The sequence below is a fragment of the Macrobrachium rosenbergii genome, chromosome 9 (assembly GCF_040412425.1).
Source record: "Macrobrachium rosenbergii isolate ZJJX-2024 chromosome 9, ASM4041242v1, whole genome shotgun sequence".
Lineage (NCBI taxonomy): Eukaryota > Metazoa > Arthropoda > Malacostraca > Decapoda > Palaemonidae > Macrobrachium > Macrobrachium rosenbergii.
The window spans coordinates 45,928,239-45,938,467 of NC_089749.1; the positions used below are offsets into that span (position 1 = coordinate 45,928,239).

Genomic DNA, 10,229 nt, shown 5'->3' on the forward strand with positions numbered 1-10,229 from the left:
AGGACTCTGTGTTGAGAGGCCTAGCAACCACTCAGTTGTTTCACTTTTCCTTCGTGGCATTTGCCCGTGTATATATACATATATATATATATATATATATATATATATATATATATATATATATATATATATATATATATGTATATGTATATATATATATATATATATATATATATATATATATATATATATATATATATATATATATATATATATATATATATATATATATATATATACATTTATATACAGTATCTATTATATATATATATATATTTATATATATATATATATATATATATATATATATATATATATATATATATATATATGTGTGTTTTGTGTGTAAAACAATAGATTTCTTAGATAATAAGGAAAAAGGTTGAACATTTTTGGAGAATGTAACAAGTTCCTCGCATTAGGCAGAGGATACCGTAACTAACACAAGAGCCAAGGGTGAGAAAGAGAGTTTCCAAACTTAAAACTTTGTTAAACATGTCTGGTCCATCGGGTCTCACCTTTATATTAACGAGATTAACGAGATCAGGATTAACGAGACGGGAGTTAGTCAACAAACCAAGCAGAGCGATCAAACAGACGTCGTCGACTCCAGTTGTGCAAAATGAGGCTTCTTAAAGACCCAAGATTCGGGACGTCTTAAACTTTACTCTTTTAAACGGAAAAAAAAATAAAAAAGTAAAAAATGCGCCGAAGAAACTTCGGCGCAATCGAGTTCTCTGTACAGCGTATAATCAAGGCCACCGAAAATAGATCTATGTTTCGGTGGTCTCGGTATAATGCTGTATCCGTCGCGGCCTGTGAATCTTTAACCACGGCCCGGTGGAGGCCTGTCCTATATCGATGCCAGATGCACGATTATGGCTAATTTTAACCTTAAATAAAATACAAACTACAGAGGCTAGAGGGGTGCAATTTGTTATGTCAGATGATTGGAGGGTGGATGATCAACATACCAATTTGCGGCCCTCTAAGATCTTGGGGCGGACGGACCGGCACAATAGTTTTCTTTTACAGAAAACCAAAAAGCTGACGCGTAAAAGTGGGTGACTCCAAAGGCAGCGAAAGTCGAAAAGTTAGTTGTAAAAAAGAGAAGCTGGCGTCTTGAAAAGAGGAAAAGAAGGGAGAGAAGGCCACTTCGTGAAAAAATGTAAATGTTGAAAATAAACTGTTGTAAAATGTATGTAAAAAAAAAAAAAAAAAAAAAAAAAGGGAAGGGCAGATAAGAAGGAAAATTACAATTCTGTGAGAGAGAGAGAGAGAGAGAGAGAGAGAGAGAGAGAGAGAGAGAGAGAGAGAGAGAGAGAGAGAACCAGCAAAAACAAGTATCTTCGTGAGAGAATTAAAAGAGCCAATGATAAAAAAAAAACTTGTGTAAGATATCATGAAAAAATCGAAACAACCATCACTTAAAATAAAGTTTTGTGACGAACGAGTAGCTCTGCAGAAAAATATATACCAGGACAGCTAACTTTATATAAAAAGGAAGTAGCGTCCTACACATAAACGACAAAGGCTAAAAATACTGTAAACTTTTGCGAAACGGAGAAAAAGAAGAAGAGGAAGAAAAAAGATCAGACAATGGTGGATAAAAGGAGATCTTTTGTGTCTGGTCCGAGGCATAAACACATCTTCTCGCATTCACAGACGCTCCAGCAGCAGCTGCTCGGCGTCGTTTTCCAAAGTGCAATTTCTTCTAATGATTTGTTTGGAAAACAAGAATCTTCAACACAGATTGAGCGAGTTGAGAGACAGGTGGAAGGGGGATGGGGAGGGGCCAGGGAGGGAGGGGATAGGAGGAGGGTTAAGGAATTGGTGTTGTGAAGACAGAAGGGATAGGGTCTTGGGAAAGGAAGAGGCTGGACAAGGGGTGGGGGTGATGGGTTTTGAGCAGAGGTTATACAGGGATATGATTTTCGGGAGGAAGACCTGGGTTTTCTTAGGGGTGAGGACAGCAGCAAGGAGAATTTGTAAGGCATGGGGAATGATGTTGGTTGTTAGGGAGAGGGTACAAGCAGTAATAAGGTATTGAGGAGGAAGAGTTTGTTTATGTTTCAAGCATACACTTCGAATTCAGATCGTAAACAAGCATGTTGAGACCAATTTACAGTTATCGGACGAGCGTCAAAAGAAGTGAATGGGTGAACGAAGACGACCAAAAACCAGAAACTCGTGTTTTATCCCTAATAAATAAATGTTTTCGTTTTTCTCTAGGTGGGGTGAGGGGGCGGGGAAAGAGGGTGTTTATGGCGAGAGGACATATAGAGGGGTTACACATTCCTCCCCCTGCCCATTCCGCGGGACCTCCCCTTCCCCATTTATGGCTGAAATTCTTGGAACTCCAAATGGCCCCCTTGACGATGTTTTCGTCTGGGGCCGTGCTTGGGTTGATCAGGGGTGAATGACCTACATTGCAAAAATAGGGGGGAGTGAAAGTGGTATCAAATAGACGCATAGAAGATAAAAAATTATTGATTAAAAGTGTGATACATGACTATATATGATCTGAAATGGCTACAGAAATGCACGAAGAGAGTATAGGAAATAACAAATAAATATATGCTAAATGAAAAACCACTCCATAAAAAAAATTACGACGGAAATAATGAAAGAAACAAGGCAACCAGAAATTATGGCTATGAGAATAAAAAGCTAAAAATATGAAACAATATTAAGGAAATGACTTTATGAATGGACGCCGGTGATATCAATCCTCATGAACGAATAAATGAATGAATAAATAAATAAATAAATAAGTAAACAAATAAATAAACAAATAAATAAATACGCATTGGCTTGAAAATTAGGTATGTCCTCAAGCAAGGCTTCTTGGTGATGTCCCTTACGAAGTGGTAAGTATATATATATTTAACATGAGGTGAAGAATTTAAAATCTGTCAAAAGTAGGAAAAATTCCTACCCAAAATATGCTGGATTATGAATCTAACCAAATAATTTGCAGAAGTTAGAACTAATTTTCTTTAAAGGTAAGGGATTTTAATTTAACAGTTGGAGATTCAGATATTAGAATTCCCGTAGGGGGGTAGAACTGTCTCCTTTGAAGTGAAGATGCGTAGAAGATCACAGCCGACTTATAACAAGGCATACTTAAGAGCAAAAAATTGAATAATGCATCTACTCAGTAGACTGGACGGCCATGGAGGAGGAGGAGGAGGAGGAGGAGGAGGAGGAGGAGGAGGAGGAGGAGGAGGAGGAGGAGGAGGAGGAGGAGGAGGAGGTTCATCCAAGGTTATAACAGGAGGAAGCTCTAAGCAAGATGAGGACATATTTAACCTCAGCTTAAAAATTAAATTTGTGAGGCACTCAAGGCTATGTTACCAAATCAGTATCCCCAGGGAAGTTCTGAGAAGAAACTGATAGATGTAAAATGTTTCCTTGAATTCTGACTCCAAAGACGAAAGAATTCATACTTTACAAAACAGAGTTAGCAGATTACAGGTTAGGAAAAAAGAAGACAAAATCAGCCGCATGATGCCGCCAATCGGGAATGCGTTTTGGATGCTGGGGGAAGAACTTCAATTCCCTCGGTAACATAAATGGCAAGGGCCTCGTGTCTTCCTATATTTGTTCGGATGTAATGGAGACCTGGTGTTGTGCATCATGAAGTCTCCTGTTTCTAGACCATCAGCCTTGTCAGGAAGCAGGGCAGCTGGACGAAAAGTAAATGGTATTTGGTGAAAAATTAAGTTAAGTATATCTTAGTTTAACCAGAACACTGAGTTGATTAACAGCTCTCCTAGGGCTGGCCCGAAGGATTAGATTTATTTTACGTGGCTAAGAACCAACTGGTTCCCTAGCAACGGGACCTACAGCTTATTGTGGAATCCGAACCACATTATGACGAGAAATGAATTTCTATCACCAGAAATAAATTCCTCTAATTCTACACTGGCCGGTCGGAGAGTCGAACTGGCCAACAGCGTCGGAGAGCTCTACCTAGCCCCCAATGAAGAACTGGTATTTGGTGAAAATCACAAAAGACAGAAATAAGGAACGTTCATAAAATATTGAATTAAGTACTACATATATACAGTATATATATATATATATATATATATATATATATATATATATATATATATATATATATATATATATATATATATATATATATATATACATACATACATACATACATATATATGAATTACAGAGGAGCATATGGCCAAGGTCACCTAGTCCCTCATGATCGTGTCCTGGCAACTTACGCTTCAACAGGGAGTCCGATTTCTTAACACCATCGGACTCGCTGTCTGCGGTTTCTGGATATTTTTATAGCCACTTAAGAGACTCTGGAAGGCTTAACGGAACATCAATAGGAGACTGAATTAACAAAGCATTTCAAGAAGACAGAGAGGGATAGATTGCTTGATTACTTAGGAGTTATCTGATTATTAGCAGAAGGTGGAGTCTTGTGTTGTTAGAGGAAAGTTTGGCTTCAGGGTTACGAATGCTGGTCAAGAAAACTGAGTGAATCTGGTTTGCCACGGGCTTAAGTTTTATAAGTGGAAGCACCGGTGGAGAGGTCCACACTCTGATCACCAAGGTAATGTCAAAACGTTCCCATGATATTACTGCCATCCTCTGACACAGGATACTGGCGGACAATTTCTGAAAGAGGTGCGAAGACAGGGAAATGTGATGTGCGAACGATGTTGTATATTCAGTGTTCCCACATGTGAGAGCAAAAGGAGTCAAAAACATGTTAGATTACAATATCAGTAATTTGAAAAAAAAAAAAAACGAGGAGGAACAAGGAAGGAATAATAGCATGAGTTTAAAAAAAAAAGTCATTACGGGAGATAAATATTAAAAGAGAAAAAGATTAAAATATAACAAGGAAGACGAGAAGGAACAGCAAAACAGAACCAAATATGAAAAAGGAAAAGGCTGGATAGCATTCACTGCTGCATGAAAAATACATACAAAGAATAAAAGCAGAAGAAAGTAAAAGAACGAATGACAAAATAAATACAACACGTAAAAATCACAACAATTGTAAAAGATTCAGCAACAAAGAAAAGCAATTAAGAGATCGCTAAAAATAACTTTTGCTAGATAACTAAAATGACACCTGACTTTCTTCATTATCAATTACTGGCTAAAGGTGAAACTGAAGAGATGGCTTCAGTGAAAGTGGAGAGAGAGAGAGAGAGAGAGAGAGAGAGAGAGAGAGAGAGAGAGAGAGAGAGAGAGAGAGAGAGAGAGAGAGAGAGAAATGAAAATTGCAAACAGAAAATCACACAAATAGATATATACATAAGTTAAGGAAGAAATCCCAGAGAGAGAGAGAAAGAGACAGAGAGAGATGTAGATGAAAATAAAAAGTAACAAAACAAACAATGGTATGTATAAATAAATGTTACCATATACCGATAAGCCTTAGAAAAGAGAGAGAGAGAGAGAGAGAGAGAGAGAGAGAGAGAGAGAGAGAGAGAGAGAGAGAGAGAGAGAGAGAGAGAGAGATGAAAACGCCAAACAAAAAATATATATGTATATATATAATATATACATATACGTATAAACCATAAACACAAACTCATGAGAGAATTAGAAGAAAACAGAAAAAAGCACAGTCACGTATTAAAATTATGTTTGCCACCTGACCTACGGTAAATTCAAGTTCTTTTTCCTGTATACATTCTGCAAAGTCAAAGTGCAATTTGATTTTCCAACATTTTAACTCTTTACCAGAAATAATAAACTGAATCCAACCTTACTTTGCTTTACTTACAGGGAAGTTACAAGTCACTTTCCCCAGCCCTATGTCAAAACAACGGGCAATCATGTTGTTGTTGTTTTAGATTTAAGCCGAGAGTTATAGTTAGTGCAGCCAGTAAGTGGAAATGCTTGCGTGGAATGGTTGTAAGGGCCTGGTGTGGACCTGTGACTCATCGGCCATCAGTGAGCGGAATGATGGCTTTAGAACCTGTCACTCCTAAAACGCCCCTTATAATTTCCCATTTCCCAAATATCGAAATATCGTAAGAGGGTGGTTGGACGAACCACTATTTTTCTTAACCTTGCTTCGAATCCTGAGGTTAAAGACTTGAGAATTTATTCCCCCAGTTACTATCCATTTCAGGGACCGCGAGTCAGCGTTTTTCTCAAATATCTTTCAAACTAATTATTTGATCGATGGTACTTTAACACAGTGTACAAGACACCTCCCGCTAATTTTTGGTAATATAGTGCATTGTCAAATGGCATTAGTTAAGGCGTTTACTCTTGATTTTTAAAGGCAAAGTCGCATGAGTCAGCAGGACTGATCTACGCAATCGAACGTCCGCTATCCCCCATAGACAGGAAAGGGGGTTGGAGATGGAGAGGTCAGGAAAGTGGGTTGAGGGAGGGATGAGGAGGGGAAGGGAGAGGGAGGGATGGGATGGGGATAAAGGACGTTCGAAAGCACAGTTTGGCGATGCTTGGCAACACCATATAAGTCGAGAGTAAACATTTTAACTAAAACTATTTGATAATGCACTATATTACCAAAAATTAGCGGGAGGTGTCTTGTACACTGTGTCAAAGTACCATTTCGATCAAATAATTTGTTTGAAAGATATTTGCGAAAAACGATGACTCGCGGTCCCTGAAATGCATAGTAGGATCGTAGGTTTTCAGTGTAAAACCCAGCTAAGAGAATCACAATTGTGACTTCCGCAAGTGCTGCATTTCAGGCACTTCTGGTCACCTTCAGAAATGACATATTTGTCTCTTGGCAATTAATTTTGAAAAGTCTTTATTTTTTTATTGAAATATTGACAAAGATTATATATATATATATATATATATATATATATATATATATATATATATATATATATATATATATATATATATATAGTATATATATAATATAAAAGTCGTGAAGAAAAAATTGTAATTCTTTGTTAAAAAGAATGATTATTTAGATTTAAATTTTGGTGAATTTATCCCGCTGTCACAAAAAAGGCGCTCGAATGTCATAAAAAAAAGAGAGCAAATAAATAAATATTAAAGACGAGGAATAAAGCATAAAGGATGAGAACGTATAAAAACCATATTTTTAATCCATATAAAACCACAAACCATGCTCGTAAGGTACCTCTATCTCTGTTTGTGTGTGTGTATATGTTACAGGCAGATAGCGAAACCAGGCATTTCGCGAACTGCCTGAAATTTCCGGCAGATAGCGAAATGCGCTTGGGGACATTTGATCCTCCAGGGGCTAGTACTAAACACGGCGAAACAGTGACTCGCGTACACTATTTCATCGTTTTCAGTACTAGCCCGAGGGAGTCAAATGTATTTCGCCGTGTTTAGTACTAGCCCCTGGGGGATCAAATGTCCCTAAGTGCATTTCGCTATCTGCCGGAAATTTCAGGCAGTTCGTGAAATGCCTCGTTTCGCTATCTGCCTGTAGCATATATACAGTATATATAATGTATCTATATGTCTGTGTGAGTGAGTATCTCTACCTCTATATATACATATACTGTATATAATGTATTTATTTCTGTGTGAGTGAGTATACTCTACCTATATATATATATATATATATATATATATATATATATATATATATATATATATATATATATATATATATAAATACAATATACATATATATATTTATATATATATTATATATAATATATAATTCAACTGTAAGACGGCAAAACAATCCTTTAAGGGACTGTGACGCAAAGAGTCCCCTGACAATTACTTCATGGGACCATGAAAACTGGCAAAATGTTCTGTAACAATCACATATTAAGAGCGTGATGCACTGAGTCCTGTCGCACTCTGCAATGAACTAACTTTAACCGTATCAATGGTAGTGCTTAGAACAACAGAATCCATATGAAACTTAACAAACCACGACTCGATCCTTAGCCTTTCAGTAATGAGGTGAACAGGTAATGAATAGGTGACCATGACGCCACGAGATCCATAAAACGAAATCCTACGAGGTCCCACCGAGACTCGAACTCGGATTGTTGGATTCAGAGTCCAAAGTGCTAACCATTACACCATGGGACCGTGTGTATCGATGTCTTGTAACTATTACAATAAGAACAACCCCATTCAAGTTGTTAAACCAAAGTCGGTGATGTAATGACTCAGGTAACAACTTCACAATGGAACCATGGTGGAGAGATTCCTGTAACCATTATTCCATGGTACAATCATGTGAAGTCCCAAATCCACTACTCCATGGGACCGTGATGTAGTGAGTCCTTAAAAAAAACACCATGTGACGGTTATGTAATGGGTCCTACAATAAGTGCCCTATGGAATCATGATGAGTCCAGCAACCATTATACCCTGTGACAATGATGTAGTCTTGTAACCACATCATTATGGGACCATGATGTATGGATAATGAGTCCTGTCACCATTACATCATGGGACGGTGATGTAATGAGTCCTGCAACAATTGCACCTTGGGAATCTAATGTAATCAATCCTGTAGCAATTACAACAGAGGACTCAGATGTAAAAAGTCCTGGAACCATTACATTATGGGACCGTGATTTAAGGATCAAGAGTCCTGTAACCATTACGCCATGGGACCATAATATTATTAATCTTGCAATAATTACAACACGGGACCATGACGTCAAGAATCCTGTAATAATTTCCCTATGGGACAGTAACAGTAGCCTAGTAACCATTGCACCTTTAACCCTGAGGACTACAGAAAATGATCCTATACCAAATACACCATAGGATCAAGGAATCAAAGTTTTGCGGCCTATGGTTATCGATCTACGTTCAAGAATAATAATAATAATAATAATAATAATAATAATAATAATAATAATAATAATAATAATAATAATAATAAATTTTATGAGTGATTGGTCAATTAATGGTCATCAAAGCTGCCACACAACGGAAAATAGCGGTTTTAATGGAAGCAGAAGTTATATAATAATTAAGACTATGATCATTATAACAACTGCAACGATGACAATAACGCAAATGCTGAATTATATTTCAAAAAGCATACTCACTCAATAAACGAATAAGAAGCAGCAAAAGCCGCTTTAGATTAGTTCCCACAAGACTCCAATCTTCAAAACGGTAAGAATCTGAAATAATGTTAATTATTGTTGTTGTTCTCTTAAGCAACAACGACAGTGTCTCAAATCTCTGAAGTTTTTTTTTTTATTATTATCATTAATATTACTGTCCTCGTATATTTCAATTTTATCCGTTCCCGTTTAAATGGAGGTGAAAAATTCGTGTGAGCTTGTGTATGTATATGCATCAATGTATGTTTGGATGTGGAAAGGGGGGTTGTTGGCGTGGGGAAAGGAGGAGGGGGATGGTAGTGGTGGTGAGATTAAAGGCCTTAAAGACGTCAAGACACATACGCACGGACATTCTTTATCGGCATTAGGGGAAAATGATGGGCCCGCCGTTTACAAAATACTAGCACCAGCGATAAAGGGCTTTTTGCTCTGAATAATGGGGCTTGCTTATTAATGCGGCCCCTAGAATGGAGGTCTACTGTACCTTCGTTGCTCCTATTGAAAAAATTACAATGGAGAGAGAGAGAGAGAGAGAGAGGTAACATATGAACAGAAGATAATGTAATAATGAGACAGAGGTCTTAAACAGGAACAACAAAATACCAGAGAGAGAGAGAGAGAGAGAGAGAGAGAGAGAGGTAACATATCAACAAAAGATAATGTAATGATGAGGCAGAGGTCTTAAACAGGAGCAGCAAAACACCAGAGAGAGAGAGAGAGAGAGGAAGAACGGTTGAAGAGTGAAGAGAGAAAAGTACCAAAGAAATGAGGCTGAAGAAAGAAGTCGCAAACACAGAGAAAGCAATGAAATGCCGCAAAGAGAGAGAGAGAGAGAGAGAGAGAGAGAGAGAGAGAGAGAGAGAGAGAGAGAGAGAGAGAGGATGGCCAGACAAAACAAACAAAGAACAATAAATTTAACAGCGACTGCCCGAATAACCAATAAATCTATCCATGCTTGAAAACAGAGGAAAAGTGTGAAATATAGACGTTGGAAATAAAGTGTAAAGAATAAGGAAGAGAAAGTATTGTTGACAAAAGCGATGCAACAATGACACCGTTAACAAGAGGGAAAGAAAATCCATTCTTTCTCATTGTTCCATTTTGGCCGTCCACTCTTATATTTATTGCCGGGAAGAATAGAGGAAGTAAATCACAAGAGGTTGGGCC

General features: G+C 37.4%; 1 non-coding gene across 1 annotated transcript; it reads right to left on the reverse strand.

The window, feature by feature from the left end:
- Positions 1-7,992: 7,992 nt before the first annotated feature.
- On the reverse strand, positions 7,993-8,064 carry TRNAQ-CUG (transfer RNA glutamine (anticodon CUG)). The gene has a single exon. It is a non-coding gene; the product is annotated as a tRNA-Gln (tRNA).
- Between the last annotated feature and the right edge of the window lie 2,165 nt (positions 8,065-10,229).